This window comes from Brienomyrus brachyistius, unplaced genomic scaffold (genome assembly GCF_023856365.1).
Source record: "Brienomyrus brachyistius isolate T26 unplaced genomic scaffold, BBRACH_0.4 scaffold55, whole genome shotgun sequence".
Classification (NCBI taxonomy): Eukaryota; Metazoa; Chordata; class Actinopteri; order Osteoglossiformes; family Mormyridae; genus Brienomyrus; species Brienomyrus brachyistius.
The window spans coordinates 2,122,131-2,139,739 of record NW_026042330.1 but is presented as its reverse complement, the minus strand read 5'-3'; the positions used below and the strand labels follow the sequence as shown (position 1 = coordinate 2,139,739).

General features: G+C 47.4%; 11 non-coding genes across 11 annotated transcripts; all 11 read left to right on the top strand.

The window, feature by feature from the left end:
- The first annotated feature begins 200 nt into the window (after window positions 1-200).
- trnav-cac (transfer RNA valine (anticodon CAC)) lies at window positions 201-273 on the top strand. The gene has a single exon. It is a non-coding gene; the product is annotated as a tRNA-Val (tRNA).
- A 1,670-nt stretch (window positions 274-1,943) lies between these two features.
- trnav-cac (transfer RNA valine (anticodon CAC)) lies at window positions 1,944-2,016 on the top strand. Its single transcript has one exon. It is a non-coding gene; the product is annotated as a tRNA-Val (tRNA).
- A 1,678-nt stretch (window positions 2,017-3,694) lies between these two features.
- trnav-cac (transfer RNA valine (anticodon CAC)) lies at window positions 3,695-3,767 on the top strand. The gene has a single exon. It is a non-coding gene; the product is annotated as a tRNA-Val (tRNA).
- Window positions 3,768-4,261: 494 nt separating this feature from the next.
- On the top strand, window positions 4,262-4,334 carry trnak-cuu (transfer RNA lysine (anticodon CUU)). The gene has a single exon. It is a non-coding gene; the product is annotated as a tRNA-Lys (tRNA).
- A 1,112-nt stretch (window positions 4,335-5,446) lies between these two features.
- Window positions 5,447-5,519, top strand: trnav-cac (transfer RNA valine (anticodon CAC)). The gene has a single exon. It is a non-coding gene; the product is annotated as a tRNA-Val (tRNA).
- A 1,677-nt stretch (window positions 5,520-7,196) lies between these two features.
- Window positions 7,197-7,269, top strand: trnav-cac (transfer RNA valine (anticodon CAC)). Its single transcript has one exon. It is a non-coding gene; the product is annotated as a tRNA-Val (tRNA).
- Window positions 7,270-8,948: 1,679 nt separating this feature from the next.
- trnav-cac (transfer RNA valine (anticodon CAC)) lies at window positions 8,949-9,021 on the top strand. The gene has a single exon. It is a non-coding gene; the product is annotated as a tRNA-Val (tRNA).
- Window positions 9,022-10,698: 1,677 nt separating this feature from the next.
- Window positions 10,699-10,771, top strand: trnav-cac (transfer RNA valine (anticodon CAC)). Its single transcript has one exon. It is a non-coding gene; the product is annotated as a tRNA-Val (tRNA).
- Window positions 10,772-12,448: 1,677 nt separating this feature from the next.
- trnav-cac (transfer RNA valine (anticodon CAC)) lies at window positions 12,449-12,521 on the top strand. The gene has a single exon. It is a non-coding gene; the product is annotated as a tRNA-Val (tRNA).
- Window positions 12,522-14,200: 1,679 nt separating this feature from the next.
- Window positions 14,201-14,273, top strand: trnav-cac (transfer RNA valine (anticodon CAC)). The gene has a single exon. It is a non-coding gene; the product is annotated as a tRNA-Val (tRNA).
- Window positions 14,274-15,950: 1,677 nt separating this feature from the next.
- Window positions 15,951-16,023, top strand: trnav-cac (transfer RNA valine (anticodon CAC)). The gene has a single exon. It is a non-coding gene; the product is annotated as a tRNA-Val (tRNA).
- The last annotated feature ends 1,586 nt before the right edge of the window (window positions 16,024-17,609 follow it).

Sequence of the window (17,609 nt, the reverse complement as noted above, 5' to 3'; positions counted from 1 at the left end):
TAGTACGAGGAAGAGATTTTATACCGGGGTCAAGTCAGTTTCCATGTGCTTGATTAAAGTCGTCTGAAGAAAGAACTGATGCTAGCAAGTGGACATGATGGCATTACAAAGGAGGCCAGCTGCTGGTATTTCATCAGCCACTGACAATTATCAGATTAAATAAAATTTCCTTTGGTTGAGGAAGGTGCTGAATGTGAGTTGTTTCCATAGTGTAGTGGTTATCACGTTCGCCTCACACGCGAAAGGTCCTCGGTTCGAAACCGAGTGGAAACATGCCTGCCTATCGCTTTTGGCCCAAGCTTCAAAACCAAGACACCGGTGAAACCAAGTTGCCATTATTCCGTAGTTTCACACACCGAGCTAATGCGTGACATTCCACAAAGTCTGAGTTTTCGCTGTCTGAATAGCTCTACATTTGGCTCATAATTCAACCAGCATGTGAGAAGTAAAATTATGCCAAAGAAAAGATGCAACCAAGCGGCTTGATTTTCATGTTCAACGATTACGACATAGATGCCTCTTAGCGGTTGTCCGGAGCAGAGACCTTGCAAGGAGACAGCGAGAGCAAGAGCACAGCGCCTTGATTTTGATGTTCAATGATCACGACGTAGATGCCTCTTAGCGGTTGTCCGGAGCAGAGACTTTGCAAGGAGACGGCGAGAGCAAGAGCACCGCTGTGCTTTATGGGGTTCAGAGTCAGAAGGCATTTCTCAGAGAAGAACCAGATCAGAAAGTTGCCGGTCCTGAGGTCTTGCGTCTGTGACTTGGCCCGGCTAGCTCAGTCGGTAGAGCATGAGACTCTTAATCTCAGAGTCGTGGGTTGGAGCCCCACGCTGGGTGCTGTCTTCTTGAGGCATAGAAGCCCATGACCCTCCGAGACGTGAACGTGAAGAGTCCCGCCGTCAACAAAACATCAGCGTGACTTGTTCTGCCTTCTTGTGAGAGGCCGCATAGGACCTGCTGAATGTGCTGTGTTCTCCCATGCAGGTGGAACGTCTGTGTTGTCGTGCAGCTGACTTGAAAATGCCCTGTTGCTCATTTTAGTGGCCAGGAGTGAAAAACTGAAGAATGAGAAGTAAGCTGAGGGCACAACTATGCTGGGAGGACATCGGTTAGGTCACAAAAGTCAGAAGCTAACCAAAAGGGTCACAATGGGAAGTGGAGGGAAAGATAAAAAAAAAAAAGAATCCCAAGCAGACGCCCCTGGAGTTCCCTGACCGGGAATCAAACCCGGGCCGTGGCGGTGAGAGCGCCAAATCCTGACCGCTAGACCACCAGGGACCCCCCACAGTAGTGCTTTGCGCTCTGTCATACAGAAATACTCACAAGTGCCCCTTCAGGTCAGACCTGGCTAGGCATTTTGTCTTCACGGCACATTTCGCCAAAGTGCTCTGTAGCACTCTTATTCCTCACACACCGACCCAATGTGTGACGTTCCACAAAGTGTCAGTTTTCGCTGTCTGAATAGTTCTACATTTGGCTCAGAATCCAAACAGCATGTGAGAAATAAAATTATGCAAAGAAAAGATGCAACCTAGTGCCTTGATTTTGATGTTCAATGATCACAACGTAGATGCTTCTTAGCGGTTGTCCGAAGCAGAGACCTTGCAGAATTTGAGTGTGAAATCATTGATCCTTCTGAAATGCAACGATACCTTACCAATCCAATTATGATAGTGAGAAGAGTCTTGTTAACTGATGGGCTATGAAAACAGCGGTTGCTTTGTGTTTCTGAATCTTGTGTAGTACGAGGAAGAGATTTTATACCGGGGTCAAGTCAGTTTCCATGTGCTTGATTAAAGTTGTCTGAAGAAAGAACTGATGCTAGCAAGTGGACATGATGGCATTACAAAGGAGGCCAGCTGCTGGTATTTCATCAGCCACTGACAATTATCAGATTAAATAAAATTTCCTTTGGTTGAGGAAGGTGCTGAATGTGAGTTGTTTCCATAGTGTAGTGGTTATCACGTTCGCCTCACACGCGAAAGGTCCTCGGTTCGAAACCGAGTGGAAACATGCCTGCCTATCGCTTTTGGCCCAAGCTTCAAAACCAAGACACCGGTGAAACCAAGTTGCCATTATTCCGTAGTTTCACACACCGAGCTAATGCGTGACATTCCACAAAGTCTGAGTTTTCGCTGTCTGAATAGCTCTACATTTGGCTCATAATTCAACCAGCATGTGAGAAGTAAAATTATGCCAAAGAAAAGATGCAACCAAGCGGCTTGATTTTCATGTTCAACGATTACGACATAGATGCCTCTTAGCGGTTGTCCGGAGCAGAGACCTTGCAAGGAGACAGCGAGAGCAAGAGCACAGCGCCTTGATTTTGATGTTCAATGATCACGACGTAGATGCCTCTTAGCGGTTGTCCGGAGCAGAGACTTTGCAAGGAGACGGCGAGAGCAAGAGCACCGCTGTGCTTTATGGGGTTCAGAGTCAGAAGGCATTTCTCAGAGAAGAACCAGATCAGAAAGTTGCCGGTCCTGAGGTCTCGCGTCTGTGTCTTGGCCCGGCTAGCTCAGTCGGTAGAGCATGAGACTCTTAATCTCAGAGTCGTGGGTTGGAGCCCCACGCTGGGTGCTGTCTTCTTGAGGCATAGAAGCCTATGACCCTCCGAGACGTGAACATGAAGAGTCCCGCCGTCAACAAAACATCAGCGTGACTCGTTCTGCCTTCTTGTGAGAGGCCGCATAGGACCTGCTGAATGTGCTGTGTTCTCCCATGCAGGTGGAACGTCTGTGTTGTCGTGCAGCTGACTTGAAAATGCCCTGTTGCTCGTTTTAGTGGCCAGGAGTGAAAAACTGAAGAGTGAGAAGTAAGCTGAGGGCACAACTATGCTGGGAGGACATCGGTTAGGTCACAAAAGTCAGAAGCTAACCAAAAGGGTCACAATGGGAAGTGGAGGGAAAGACAAAAAAAAAAAAAAAAAAAAGAATCCCAAGCAGACGCCCCTGGAGTTCCCTGACCGGGAATCGAACCCGGGCCGTGGCGGTGAGAGCGCCAAATACTGACCGCTAGACCACCAGGGACCCCCCACAGTAGTGCTTTGCGCTCTGTCATACAGAAATACTCACAAGTGCCCCTTCAGGTCAGACCTGGCTAGGCATTTTGTCTTCACGGCACATTTCGCCAAAGTGCTCTGTAGCACTCTTATTCCTCACACACCGACCCAATGTGTGACGTTCCACAAAGTGTCAGTTTTCGCTGTCTGAATAGTTCTACATTTGGCTCAGAATCCAAACAGCATGTGAGAAATAAAATTATGCAAAGAAAAGATGCAACCAAGTGCCTTGATTTTGATGTTCAATGATCACAACGTAGATGCTTCTTAGCGGTTGTCCGAAGCAGAGACCTTGCAGAATTTGAGTGTGAAATCATTGATCCTTCTGAAATGCAACGATACCTTACCAATCCAATTATGATAGTGAGAAGAGTCTTGTTAACTGATGGGCTATGAAAACAGCGGTTGCTTTGTGTTTCTGAATCTTGTGTAGTACGAGGAAGAGATTTTATACCGGGGTCAAGTCAGTTTCCATGTGCTTGATTAAAGTCGTCTGAAGAAAGAACTGATGCTAGCAAGTGGACATGATGGCATTACAAAGGAGGCCAGCTGCTGGTATTTCATCAGCCACTGACAATTATCAGATTAAATAAAATTTCCTTTGGTTGAGGAAGGTGCTGAATGTGAGTTGTTTCCATAGTGTAGTGGTTATCACGTTCGCCTCACACGCGAAAGGTCCTCGGTTCGAAACCGAGTGGAAACATGCCTGCCTATCGCTTTTGGCCCAAGCTTCAAAACCAAGACACCGGTGAAACCAAGTTGCCATTATTCCGTAGTTTCACACACCGAGCTAATGCGTGACATTCCACAAAGTCTGAGTTTTCGCTGTCTGAATAGCTCTACATTTGGCTCATAATTCAACCAGCATGTGAGAAGTAAAATTATGCCAAAGAAAAGATGCATCCAAGCGGCTTGATTTTCATGTTCAACGATTACGACATAGATGCCTCTTAGCGGTTGTCCGGAGCAGAGACCTTGCAAGGAGACAGCGAGAGCAAGAGCACAGCGCCTTGATTTTGATGTTCAATGATCACGACGTAGATGCCTCTTAGCGGTTGTCCGGAGCAGAGACTTTGCAAGGAGACGGCGAGAGCAAGAGCACCGCTGTGCTTTATGGGGTTCAGAGTCAGAAGGCATTTCTCAGAGAAGAACCAGATCAGAAAGTTGCCGGTCCTGAGGTCTCGCGTCTGTGTCTTGGCCCGGCTAGCTCAGTCGGTAGAGCATGAGACTCTTAATCTCAAAGTCGTGGGTTGGAGCCCCACGCTGGGTGCTGTCTTCTTGAGGCATAGAAGCCCATGACCCTCCGAGACGTGAACATGAAGAGTCCCGCCGTCAACAAAACATCAGCGTGACTCGTTCTGCCTTCTTGTGAGAGGCCGCATAGGACCTGCTGAATGTGCTGTGTTCTCCCATGCAGGTGGAACGTCTGTGTTGTCGTGCAGCTGACTTGAAAATGCCCTGTTGCTCGTTTTAGTGGCCAGGAGTGAAAAACTGAAGAGTGAGAAGTAAGCTGAGGGCACAACTATGCTGGGAGGACATCGGTTAGGTCACAAAAGTCAGAAGCTAACCAAAAGGGTCACAATGGGAAGTGGAGGGAAAGATAAAAAAAAAAAAAAAAAAAAAGAATCCCAAGCAGATGCCCCTGGAGTTCCCTGACCGGGAATCGAACGCGGGCCGTGGCGGTGAGAGCGCCAAATCCTGACCGCTAGACCACCAGGGACCCCCCACAGTAGTGCTTTGCGCTCTGTCATACAGAAATACTCACAAGTGCCCCTTCAGGTCAGACCTGGCTAGGCATTTTGTCTTCACGGCACATTTCGCCAAAGTGCTCTGTAGCACTCTTATTCCTCACACACCGACCCAATGTGTGACGTTCCACAAAGTGTCAGTTTTCGCTGTCTGAATAGTTCTACATTTGGCTCAGAATCCAAACAGCATGTGAGAAATAAAATTATGCAAAGAAAAGATGCAACCAAGTGCCTTGATTTTGATGTTCAATGATCACAACGTAGATGCTTCTTAGCGGTTGTCCGAAGCAGAGACCTTGCAGAATTTGAGTGTGAAATCATTGATCCTTCTGAAATGCAACGATACCTTACCAATCCAATTATGATAGTGAGAAGAGTCTTGTTAACTGATGGGCTATGAAAACAGCGGTTGCTTTGTGTTTCTGAATCTTGTGTAGTACGAGGAAGAGATTTTATACCGGGGTCAAGTCAGTTTCCATGTGCTTGATTAAAGTCGTCTGAAGAAAGAACTGATGCTAGCAAGTGGACATGATGGCATTACAAAGGAGGCCAGCTGCTGGTATTTCATCAGCCACTGACAATTATCAGATTAAATAAAATTTCCTTTGGTTGAGGAAGGTGCTGAATGTGAGTTGTTTCCATAGTGTAGTGGTTATCACGTTCGCCTCACACGCGAAAGGTCCTCGGTTCGAAACCGAGTGGAAACATGCCTGCCTATCGCTTTTGGCCCAAGCTTCAAAACCAAGACACCGGTGAAACCAAGTTGCCATTATTCCGTAGTTTCACACACCGAGCAAATGCGTGACATTCCACAAAGTCTGAGTTTTCGCTGTCTGAATAGCTCTACATTTGGCTCATAATTCAACCAGCATGTGAGAAGTAAAATTATGCCAAAGAAAAGATGCAACCAAGCGGCTTGATTTTCATGTTCAACGATTACGACATAGATGCCTCTTAGCGGTTGTCCGGAGCAGAGACCTTGCAAGGAGACAGCGAGAGCAAGAGCACAGCGCCTTGATTTTGATGTTCAATGATCACGACGTAGATGCCTCTTAGCGGTTGTCCGGAGCAGAGACTTTGCAAGGAGACGGCGAGAGCAAGAGCACCGCTGTGCTTTATGGGGTTCAGAGTCAGAAGGCATTTCTCAGAGAAGAACCAGATCAGAAAGTTGCCGGTCCTGAGGTCTCGCGTCTGTGTCTTGGCCCGGCTAGCTCAGTCGGTAGAGCATGAGACTCTTAATCTCAGAGTCGTGGGTTGGAGCCCCACGCTGGGTGCTGTCTTCTTGAGACATAGAAGCCCATGACCCTCCGAGACGTGAACATGAAGAGTCCCGCCGTCAACAAAACATCAGCGTGACTCGTTCTGCCTTCTTGTGAGAGGCCGCATAGGACCTGCTGAATGTGCTGTGTTCTCCCATGCAGGTGGAACGTCTGTGTTGTCGTGCAGCTGACTTGAAAATGCCCTGTTGCTCGTTTTAGTGGCCAGGAGTGAAAAACTGAAGAGTGAGAAGTAAGCTGAGGGCACAACTATGCTGGGAGGACATCGGTTAGGTCACAAAAGTCAGAAGCTAACCAAAAGGGTCACAATGGGAAGTGGAGGGAAAGACAAAAAAAAAAAAAAAAAAAGAATCCCAAGCAGACGCCCCTGGAGTTCCCTGACCAGGAATCGAACCCGGGCCGTGGCGGTGAGAGCGCCAAATCCTGACCGCTAGACCACCAGGGACCCCCCACAGTAGTGCTTTGCGCTCTGTCATACAGAAATACTCACAAGTGCCCCTTCAGGTCAGACCTGGCTAGGCATTTTGTCTTCACGGCACATTTCGCCAAAGTGCTCTGTAGCACTCTTATTCCTCACACACCGACCCAATGTGTGACGTTCCACAAAGTGTCAGTTTTCGCTGTCTGAATAGTTCTACATTTGGCTCAGAATCCAAACAGCATGTGAGAAATAAAATTATGCAAAGAAAAGATGCAACCAAGTGCCTTGATTTTGATGTTCAATGATCACAACGTAGATGCTTCTTAGCGGTTGTCCGAAGCAGAGACCTTGCAGAATTTGAGTGTGAAATCATTGATCCTTCTGAAATGCAACGATACCTTACCAATCCAATTATGATAGTGAGAAGAGTCTTGTTAACTGATGGGCTATGAAAACAGCGGTTGCTTTGTGTTTCTGAATCTTGTGTAGTACGAGGAAGAGATTTTATACCGGGGTCAAGTCAGTTTCCATGTGCTTGATTAAAGTCGTCTGAAGAAAGAACTGATGCTAGCAAGTGGACATGATGGCATTACAAAGGAGGCCAGCTGCTGGTATTTCATCAGCCACTGACAATTATCAGATTAAATAAAATTTCCTTTGGTTGAGGAAGGTGCTGAATGTGAGTTGTTTCCATAGTGTAGTGGTTATCACGTTCGCCTCACACGCGAAAGGTCCTCGGTTCGAAACCGAGTGGAAACATGCCTGCCTATCGCTTTTGGCCCAACCTTCAAAACCAAGACACCGGTGAAACCAAGTTGCCATTATTCCGTAGTTTCACACACCGAGCTAATGCGTGACATTCCACAAAGTCTGAGTTTTCGCTGTCTGAATAGCTCTACATTTGGCTCATAATTCAACCAGCATGTGAGAAGTAAAATTATGCCAAAGAAAAGATGCAACCAAGCGGCTTGATTTTCATGTTCAACGATTACGACATAGATGCCTCTTAGCGGTTGTCCGGAGCAGAGACCTTGCAAGGAGACAGCGAGAGCAAGAGCACAGCGCCTTGATTTTGATGTTCAATGATCACGACGTAGATGCCTCTTAGCGGTTGTCCGGAGCAGAGACTTTGCAAGGAGACGGCGAGAGCAAGAGCACCGCTGTGCTTTATGGGGTTCAGAGTCAGAAGGCATTTCTCAGAGAAGAACCAGATCAGAAAGTTGCCGGTCCTGAGGTCTCGCGTCTGTGTCTTGGCCCGGCTAGCTCAGTCGGTAGAGCATGAGACTCTTAATCTCAGAGTCGTGGGTTGGAGCCCCACGCTGGGTGCTGTCTTCTTGAGGCATAGAAGCCCATGACCCTCCGAGACGTGAACATGAAGAGTCCCGCCGTCAACAAAACATCAGCGTGACTCGTTCTGCCTTCTTGTGAGAGGCCGCATAGGACCTGCTGAATGTGCTGTGTTCTCCCATGCAGGTGGAACGTCTGTGTTGTCGTGCAGCTGACTTGAAAATGCCCTGTTGCTCGTTTTAGTGGCCAGGAGTGAAAAACTGAAGAGTGAGAAGTAAGCTGAGGGCACAACTATGCTGGGAGGACATCGGTTAGGTCACAAAAGTCAGAAGCTAACCAAAAGGGTCACAATGGGAAGTGGAGGGAAAGATAAAAAAAAAAAAAAAAAAAAAGAATCCCAAGCAGATGCCCCTGGAGTTCCCTGACCGGGAATCGAACGCGGGCCGTGGCGGTGAGAGCGCCAAATCCTGACCGCTAGACCACCAGGGACCCCCCACAGTAGTGCTTTGCGCTCTGTCATACAGAAATACTCACAAGTGCCCCTTCAGGTCAGACCTGGCTAGGCATTTTGTCTTCACGGCACATTTCGCCAAAGTGCTCTGTAGCACTCTTATTCCTCACACACCGACCCAATGTGTGACATTCCACAAAGTGTCAGTTTTCGCTGTCTGAATAGTTCTACATTTGGCTCAGAATCCAAACAGCATGTGAGAAATAAAATTATGCAAAGAAAAGATGCAACCAAGTGCCTTGATTTTGATGTTCAATGATCACAACGTAGATGCTTCTTAGCGGTTGTCCGAAGCAGAGACCTTGCAGAATTTGAGTGTGAAATCATTGATCCTTCTGAAATGCAACGATACCTTACCAATCCAATTATGATAGTGAGAAGAGTCTTGTTAACTGATGGGCTATGAAAACAGCGGTTGCTTTGTGTTTCTGAATCTTGTGTAGTACGAGGAAGAGATTTTATACCGGGGTCAAGTCAGTTTCCATGTGCTTGATTAAAGTCGTCTGAAGAAAGAACTGATGCTAGCAAGTGGACATGATGGCATTACAAAGGAGGCCAGCTGCTGGTATTTCATCAGCCACTGACAATTATCAGATTAAATAAAATTTCCTTTGGTTGAGGAAGGTGCTGAATGTGAGTTGTTTCCATAGTGTAGTGGTTATCACGTTCGCCTCACACGCGAAAGGTCCTCGGTTCGAAACCGAGTGGAAACATGCCTGCCTATCGCTTTTGGCCCAAGCTTCAAAACCAAGACACCGGTGAAACCAAGTTGCCATTATTCCGTAGTTTCACACACCGAGCAAATGCGTGACATTCCACAAAGTCTGAGTTTTCGCTGTCTGAATAGCTCTACATTTGGCTCATAATTCAACCAGCATGTGAGAAGTAAAATTATGCCAAAGAAAAGATGCAACCAAGCGGCTTGATTTTCATGTTCAACGATTACGACATAGATGCCTCTTAGCGGTTGTCCGGAGCAGAGACCTTGCAAGGAGACAGCGAGAGCAAGAGCACAGCGCCTTGATTTTGATGTTCAATGATCACGACGTAGATGCCTCTTAGCGGTTGTCCGGAGCAGAGACTTTGCAAGGAGACGGCGAGAGCAAGAGCACCGCTGTGCTTTATGGGGTTCAGAGTCAGAAGGCATTTCTCAGAGAAGAACCAGATCAGAAAGTTGCCGGTCCTGAGGTCTCGCGTCTGTGTCTTGGCCCGGCTAGCTCAGTCGGTAGAGCATGAGACTCTTAATCTCAGAGTCGTGGGTTGGAGCCCCACGCTGGGTGCTGTCTTCTTGAGACATAGAAGCCCATGACCCTCCGAGACGTGAACATGAAGAGTCCCGCCGTCAACAAAACATCAGCGTGACTCGTTCTGCCTTCTTGTGAGAGGCCGCATAGGACCTGCTGAATGTGCTGTGTTCTCCCATGCAGGTGGAACGTCTGTGTTGTCGTGCAGCTGACTTGAAAATGCCCTGTTGCTCGTTTTAGTGGCCAGGAGTGAAAAACTGAAGAGTGAGAAGTAAGCTGAGGGCACAACTATGCTGGGAGGACATCGGTTAGGTCACAAAAGTCAGAAGCTAACCAAAAGGGTCACAATGGGAAGTGGAGGGAAAGACAAAAAAAAAAAAAAAAAAAGAATCCCAAGCAGACGCCCCTGGAGTTCCCTGACCAGGAATCGAACCCGGGCCGTGGCGGTGAGAGCGCCAAATCCTGACCGCTAGACCACCAGGGACCCCCCACAGTAGTGCTTTGCGCTCTGTCATACAGAAATACTCACAAGTGCCCCTTCAGGTCAGACCTGGCTAGGCATTTTGTCTTCACGGCACATTTCGCCAAAGTGCTCTGTAGCACTCTTATTCCTCACACACCGACCCAATGTGTGACGTTCCACAAAGTGTCAGTTTTCGCTGTCTGAATAGTTCTACATTTGGCTCAGAATCCAAACAGCATGTGAGAAATAAAATTATGCAAAGAAAAGATGCAACCAAGTGCCTTGATTTTGATGTTCAATGATCACAACGTAGATGCTTCTTAGCGGTTGTCCGAAGCAGAGACCTTGCAGAATTTGAGTGTGAAATCATTGATCCTTCTGAAATGCAACGATACCTTACAAATCCAATTATGATAGTGAGAAGAGTCTTGTTAACTGATGGGCTATGAAAACAGCGGTTGCTTTGTGTTTCTGAATCTTGTGTAGTACGAGGAAGAGATTTTATACCGGGGTCAAGTCAGTTTCCATGTGCTTGATTAAAGTCGTCTGAAGAAAGAACTGATGCTAGCAAGTGGACATGATGGCATTACAAAGGAGGCCAGCTGCTGGTATTTCATCAGCCACTGACAATTATCAGATTAAATAAAATTTCCTTTGGTTGAGGAAGGTGCTGAATGTGAGTTGTTTCCATAGTGTAGTGGTTATCACGTTCGCCTCACACGCGAAAGGTCCTCGGTTCGAAACCGAGTGGAAACATGCCTGCCTATCGCTTTTGGCCCAAGCTTCAAAACCAAGACACCGGTGAAACCAAGTTGCCATTATTCCGTAGTTTCACACACCGAGCAAATGCGTGACATTCCACAAAGTCTGAGTTTTCGCTGTCTGAATAGCTCTACATTTGGCTCATAATTCAACCAGCATGTGAGAAGTAAAATTATGCCAAAGAAAAGATGCAACCAAGCGGCTTGATTTTCATGTTCAACGATTACGACATAGATGCCTCTTAGCGGTTGTCCGGAGCAGAGACCTTGCAAGGAGACAGCGAGAGCAAGAGCACAGCGCCTTGATTTTGATGTTCAATGATCACGACGTAGATGCCTCTTAGCGGTTGTCCGGAGCAGAGACTTTGCAAGGAGACGGCGAGAGCAAGAGCACCGCTGTGCTTTATGGGGTTCAGAGTCAGAAGGCATTTCTCAGAGAAGAACCAGATCAGAAAGTTGCCGGTCCTGAGGTCTCGCGTCTGTGTCTTGGCCCGGCTAGCTCAGTCGGTAGAGCATGAGACTCTTAATCTCAGAGTCGTGGGTTGGAGCCCCACGCTGGGTGCTGTCTTCTTGAGACATAGAAGCCCATGACCCTCCGAGACGTGAACATGAAGAGTCCCGCCGTCAACAAAACATCAGCGTGACTCGTTCTGCCTTCTTGTGAGAGGCCGCATAGGACCTGCTGAATGTGCTGTGTTCTCCCATGCAGGTGGAACGTCTGTGTTGTCGTGCAGCTGACTTGAAAATGCCCTGTTGCTCGTTTTAGTGGCCAGGAGTGAAAAACTGAAGAGTGAGAAGTAAGCTGAGGGCACAACTATGCTGGGAGGACATCGGTTAGGTCACAAAAGTCAGAAGCTAACCAAAAGGGTCACAATGGGAAGTGGAGGGAAAGACAAAAAAAAAAAAAAAAAAAGAATCCCAAGCAGACGCCCCTGGAGTTCCCTGACCAGGAATCGAACCCGGGCCGTGGCGGTGAGAGCGCCAAATCCTGACCGCTAGACCACCAGGGACCCCCCACAGTAGTGCTTTGCGCTCTGTCATACAGAAATACTCACAAGTGCCCCTTCAGGTCAGACCTGGCTAGGCATTTTGTCTTCACGGCACATTTCGCCAAAGTGCTCTGTAGCACTCTTATTCCTCACACACCGACCCAATGTGTGACGTTCCACAAAGTGTCAGTTTTCGCTGTCTGAATAGTTCTACATTTGGCTCAGAATCCAAACAGCATGTGAGAAATAAAATTATGCAAAGAAAAGATGCAACCAAGTGCCTTGATTTTGATGTTCAATGATCACAACGTAGATGCTTCTTAGCGGTTGTCCGAAGCAGAGACCTTGCAGAATTTGAGTGTGAAATCATTGATCCTTCTGAAATGCAACGATACCTTACCAATCCAATTATGATAGTGAGAAGAGTCTTGTTAACTGATGGGCTATGAAAACAGCGGTTGCTTTGTGTTTCTGAATCTTGTGTAGTACGAGGAAGAGATTTTATACCGGGGTCAAGTCAGTTTCCATGTGCTTGATTAAAGTCGTCTGAAGAAAGAACTGATGCTAGCAAGTGGACATGATGGCATTACAAAGGAGGCCAGCTGCTGGTATTTCATCAGCCACTGACAATTATCAGATTAAATAAAATTTCCTTTGGTTGAGGAAGGTGCTGAATGTGAGTTGTTTCCATAGTGTAGTGGTTATCACGTTCGCCTCACACGCGAAAGGTCCTCGGTTCGAAACCGAGTGGAAACATGCCTGCCTATCGCTTTTGGCCCAACCTTCAAAACCAAGACACCGGTGAAACCAAGTTGCCATTATTCCGTAGTTTCACACACCGAGCTAATGCGTGACATTCCACAAAGTCTGAGTTTTCGCTGTCTGAATAGCTCTACATTTGGCTCATAATTCAACCAGCATGTGAGAAGTAAAATTATGCCAAAGAAAAGATGCAACCAAGCGGCTTGATTTTCATGTTCAACGATTACGACATAGATGCCTCTTAGCGGTTGTCCGGAGCAGAGACCTTGCAAGGAGACAGCGAGAGCAAGAGCACAGCGCCTTGATTTTGATGTTCAATGATCACGACGTAGATGCCTCTTAGCGGTTGTCCGGAGCAGAGACTTTGCAAGGAGACGGCGAGAGCAAGAGCACCGCTGTGCTTTATGGGGTTCAGAGTCAGAAGGCATTTCTCAGAGAAGAACCAGATCAGAAAGTTGCCGGTCCTGAGGTCTCGCGTCTGTGTCTTGGCCCGGCTAGCTCAGTCGGTAGAGCATGAGACTCTTAATCTCAGAGTCGTGGGTTGGAGCCCCACGCTGGGTGCTGTCTTCTTGAGGCATAGAAGCCCATGACCCTCCGAGACGTGAACATGAAGAGTCCCGCCGTCAACAAAACATCAGCGTGACTCGTTCTGCCTTCTTGTGAGAGGCCGCATAGGACCTGCTGAATGTGCTGTGTTCTCCCATGCAGGTGGAACGTCTGTGTTGTCGTGCAGCTGACTTGAAAATGCCCTGTTGCTCGTTTTAGTGGCCAGGAGTGAAAAACTGAAGAGTGAGAAGTAAGCTGAGGGCACAACTATGCTGGGAGGACATCGGTTAGGTCACAAAAGTCAGAAGCTAACCAAAAGGGTCACAATGGGAAGTGGAGGGAAAGATAAAAAAAAAAAAAAAAAAAAAGAATCCCAAGCAGATGCCCCTGGAGTTCCCTGACCGGGAATCGAACGCGGGCCGTGGCGGTGAGAGCGCCAAATCCTGACCGCTAGACCACCAGGGACCCCCCACAGTAGTGCTTTGCGCTCTGTCATACAGAAATACTCACAAGTGCCCCTTCAGGTCAGACCTGGCTAGGCATTTTGTCTTCACGGCACATTTCGCCAAAGTGCTCTGTAGCACTCTTATTCCTCACACACCGACCCAATGTGTGACATTCCACAAAGTGTCAGTTTTCGCTGTCTGAATAGTTCTACATTTGGCTCAGAATCCAAACAGCATGTGAGAAATAAAATTATGCAAAGAAAAGATGCAACCAAGTGCCTTGATTTTGATGTTCAATGATCACAACGTAGATGCTTCTTAGCGGTTGTCCGAAGCAGAGACCTTGCAGAATTTGAGTGTGAAATCATTGATCCTTCTGAAATGCAACGATACCTTACCAATCCAATTATGATAGTGAGAAGAGTCTTGTTAACTGATGGGCTATGAAAACAGCGGTTGCTTTGTGTTTCTGAATCTTGTGTAGTACGAGGAAGAGATTTTATACCGGGGTCAAGTCAGTTTCCATGTGCTTGATTAAAGTCGTCTGAAGAAAGAACTGATGCTAGCAAGTGGACATGATGGCATTACAAAGGAGGCCAGCTGCTGGTATTTCATCAGCCACTGACAATTATCAGATTAAATAAAATTTCCTTTGGTTGAGGAAGGTGCTGAATGTGAGTTGTTTCCATAGTGTAGTGGTTATCACGTTCGCCTCACACGCGAAAGGTCCTCGGTTCGAAACCGAGTGGAAACATGCCTGCCTATCGCTTTTGGCCCAAGCTTCAAAACCAAGACACCGGTGAAACCAAGTTGCCATTATTCCGTAGTTTCACACACCGAGCAAATGCGTGACATTCCACAAAGTCTGAGTTTTCGCTGTCTGAATAGCTCTACATTTGGCTCATAATTCAACCAGCATGTGAGAAGTAAAATTATGCCAAAGAAAAGATGCAACCAAGCGGCTTGATTTTCATGTTCAACGATTACGACATAGATGCCTCTTAGCGGTTGTCCGGAGCAGAGACCTTGCAAGGAGACAGCGAGAGCAAGAGCACAGCGCCTTGATTTTGATGTTCAATGATCACGACGTAGATGCCTCTTAGCGGTTGTCCGGAGCAGAGACTTTGCAAGGAGACGGCGAGAGCAAGAGCACCGCTGTGCTTTATGGGGTTCAGAGTCAGAAGGCATTTCTCAGAGAAGAACCAGATCAGAAAGTTGCCGGTCCTGAGGTCTCGCGTCTGTGTCTTGGCCCGGCTAGCTCAGTCGGTAGAGCATGAGACTCTTAATCTCAGAGTCGTGGGTTGGAGCCCCACGCTGGGTGCTGTCTTCTTGAGACATAGAAGCCCATGACCCTCCGAGACGTGAACATGAAGAGTCCCGCCGTCAACAAAACATCAGCGTGACTCGTTCTGCTTTCTTGTGAGAGGCCGCATAGGACCTGCTGAATGTGCTGTGTTCTCCCATGCAGGTGGAACGTCTGTGTTGTCGTGCAGCTGACTTGAAAATGCCCTGTTGCTCGTTTTAGTGGCCAGGAGTGAAAAACTGAAGAGTGAGAAGTAAGCTGAGGGCACAACTATGCTGGGAGGACATCGGTTAGGTCACAAAAGTCAGAAGCTAACCAAAAGGGTCACAATGGGAAGTGGAGGGAAAGACAAAAAAAAAAAAAAAAAAAGAATCCCAAGCAGACGCCCCTGGAGTTCCCTGACCAGGAATCGAACCCGGGCCGTGGCGGTGAGAGCGCCAAATCCTGACCGCTAGACCACCAGGGACCCCCCACAGTAGTGCTTTGCGCTCTGTCATACAGAAATACTCACAAGTGCCCCTTCAGGTCAGACCTGGCTAGGCATTTTGTCTTCACGGCACATTTCGCCAAAGTGCTCTGTAGCACTCTTATTCCTCACACACCGACCCAATGTGTGACGTTCCACAAAGTGTCAGTTTTCGCTGTCTGAATAGTTCTACATTTGGCTCAGAATCCAAACAGCATGTGAGAAATAAAATTATGCAAAGAAAAGATGCAACCAAGTGCCTTGATTTTGATGTTCAATGATCACAACGTAGATGCTTCTTAGCGGTTGTCCGAAGCAGAGACCTTGCAGAATTTGAGTGTGAAATCATTGATCCTTCTGAAATGCAACGATACCTTACAAATCCAATTATGATAGTGAGAAGAGTCTTGTTAACTGATGGGCTATGAAAACAGCGGTTGCTTTGTGTTTCTGAATCTTGTGTAGTACGAGGAAGAGATTTTATACCGGGGTCAAGTCAGTTTCCATGTGCTTGATTAAAGTCGTCTGAAGAAAGAACTGATGCTAGCAAGTGGACATGATGGCATTACAAAGGAGGCCAGCTGCTGGTATTTCATCAGCCACTGACAATTATCAGATTAAATAAAATTTCCTTTGGTTGAGGAAGGTGCTGAATGTGAGTTGTTTCCATAGTGTAGTGGTTATCACGTTCGCCTCACACGCGAAAGGTCCTCGGTTCGAAACCGAGTGAAAACATGCCTGCCTATCGCTTTTGGCCCAAGCTTCAAAACCAAGACACCGGTGAAACCAAGTTGCCATTATTCCGTAGTTTCACACACCGAGCTAATGCGTGACATTCCACAAAGTCTGAGTTTTCGCTGTCTGAATAGCTCTACATTTGGCTCATAATTCAACCAGCATGTGAGAAGTAAAATTATGCCAAAGAAAAGATGCAACCAAGCGGCTTGATTTTCATGTTCAACGATTACGACATAGATGCCTCTTAGCGGTTGTCCGGAGCATAGACCTTGCAAGGAGACAGCGAGAGCAAGAGCACAGCGCCTTGATTTTGATGTTCAATGATCACGACGTAGATGCCTCTTAGCGGTTGTCCGGAGCAGAGACTTTGCAAGGAGACGGCGAGAGCAAGAGCACCGCTGTGCTTTATGGGGTTCAGAGTCAGAAGGCATTTCTCAGAGAAGAACCAGATCAGAAAGTTGCCGGTCCTGAGGTCTCGCGTCTGTGTCTTGGCCCGGCTAGCTCAGTCGGTAGAGCATGAGACTCTTAATCTCAGAGTCGTGGGTTGGAGCCCCACGCTGGGTGCTGTCTTCTTTGTAGGGAGCCGCCCACTGGCCCAATGGCGGAATCCAATGGCGCAGCCGAAGGCTGTGAATGCGTGTTGGTCCTTCCAAGCGCTCCTGGGAATTACTTACCCTTTTTAATATACAAAATATTCTTTTAGACACATATCTGACTCCATTTTATTAATAACCTTATTTAAATATATTGTAGTCATGACGTTTATGTTGTTTGGATTACTTCGAGACTCTCCTTTAGATTACCAACTCTAGTTTACCCCTGATGAAGGAGCCCGCCAGATTTGCCTCGGCCGACAGGGCGATCCGTGGGCTTGTTCCACAGGGTTTGTCTTAGAGGTACGGAAACCGCCACCATTTAAGACAATATCAGCCTCTGATTATTCGGGTCCCTCGACCTATATAATTCCCCAAAGGCTCAGTGTCTGCCAATTACTGAGCATGTGGGTGCCTCGGAGATTAAGTCGATGTTTACCCGAACCACATGTACGTCCACCTCAGAGGCTCAGCCGGGGGCAGCCCATATCATAACATGTGTCAACCTCAGCGGCTGTGACGGCGCACCTTTTGTTGCGGTAGTTTGTACGAGGCTTTACTTTGGGCTCGTCTCAGGGACTCCGCCGATGCCGCCCATTGTCTTACCATGTGAGCGTCTCAGGGACTATGCCCGGTGCCTAGGAACATAGTGTGTACGCCCCTCAGAGGGTAGACCGGTACCTTTCATCAGCATGTGTTGACCTCAGAGGTTAAGTCGGCCCGTAACTGAGCGTGTGCGAACTCCAGAGGTGCGGTTCTGGTACCCACCTAACTTAACTTGGGCAGTCGAGTTTGGGACCCGGATAAAAGGTATTTAACTCAGAGGCTGCAAGATAGTATTTACCACTTTAGTCCTAATCAGGATCGAAGCCCAATCTGGAAAGTTTATAAAGAAGTTAGCAAATCAGACAGTCATGAAGTAATCAAGACAACATTTATTAAACATATTACAATATCCAATCATTGACATGTGGCCACACATACTTGTAA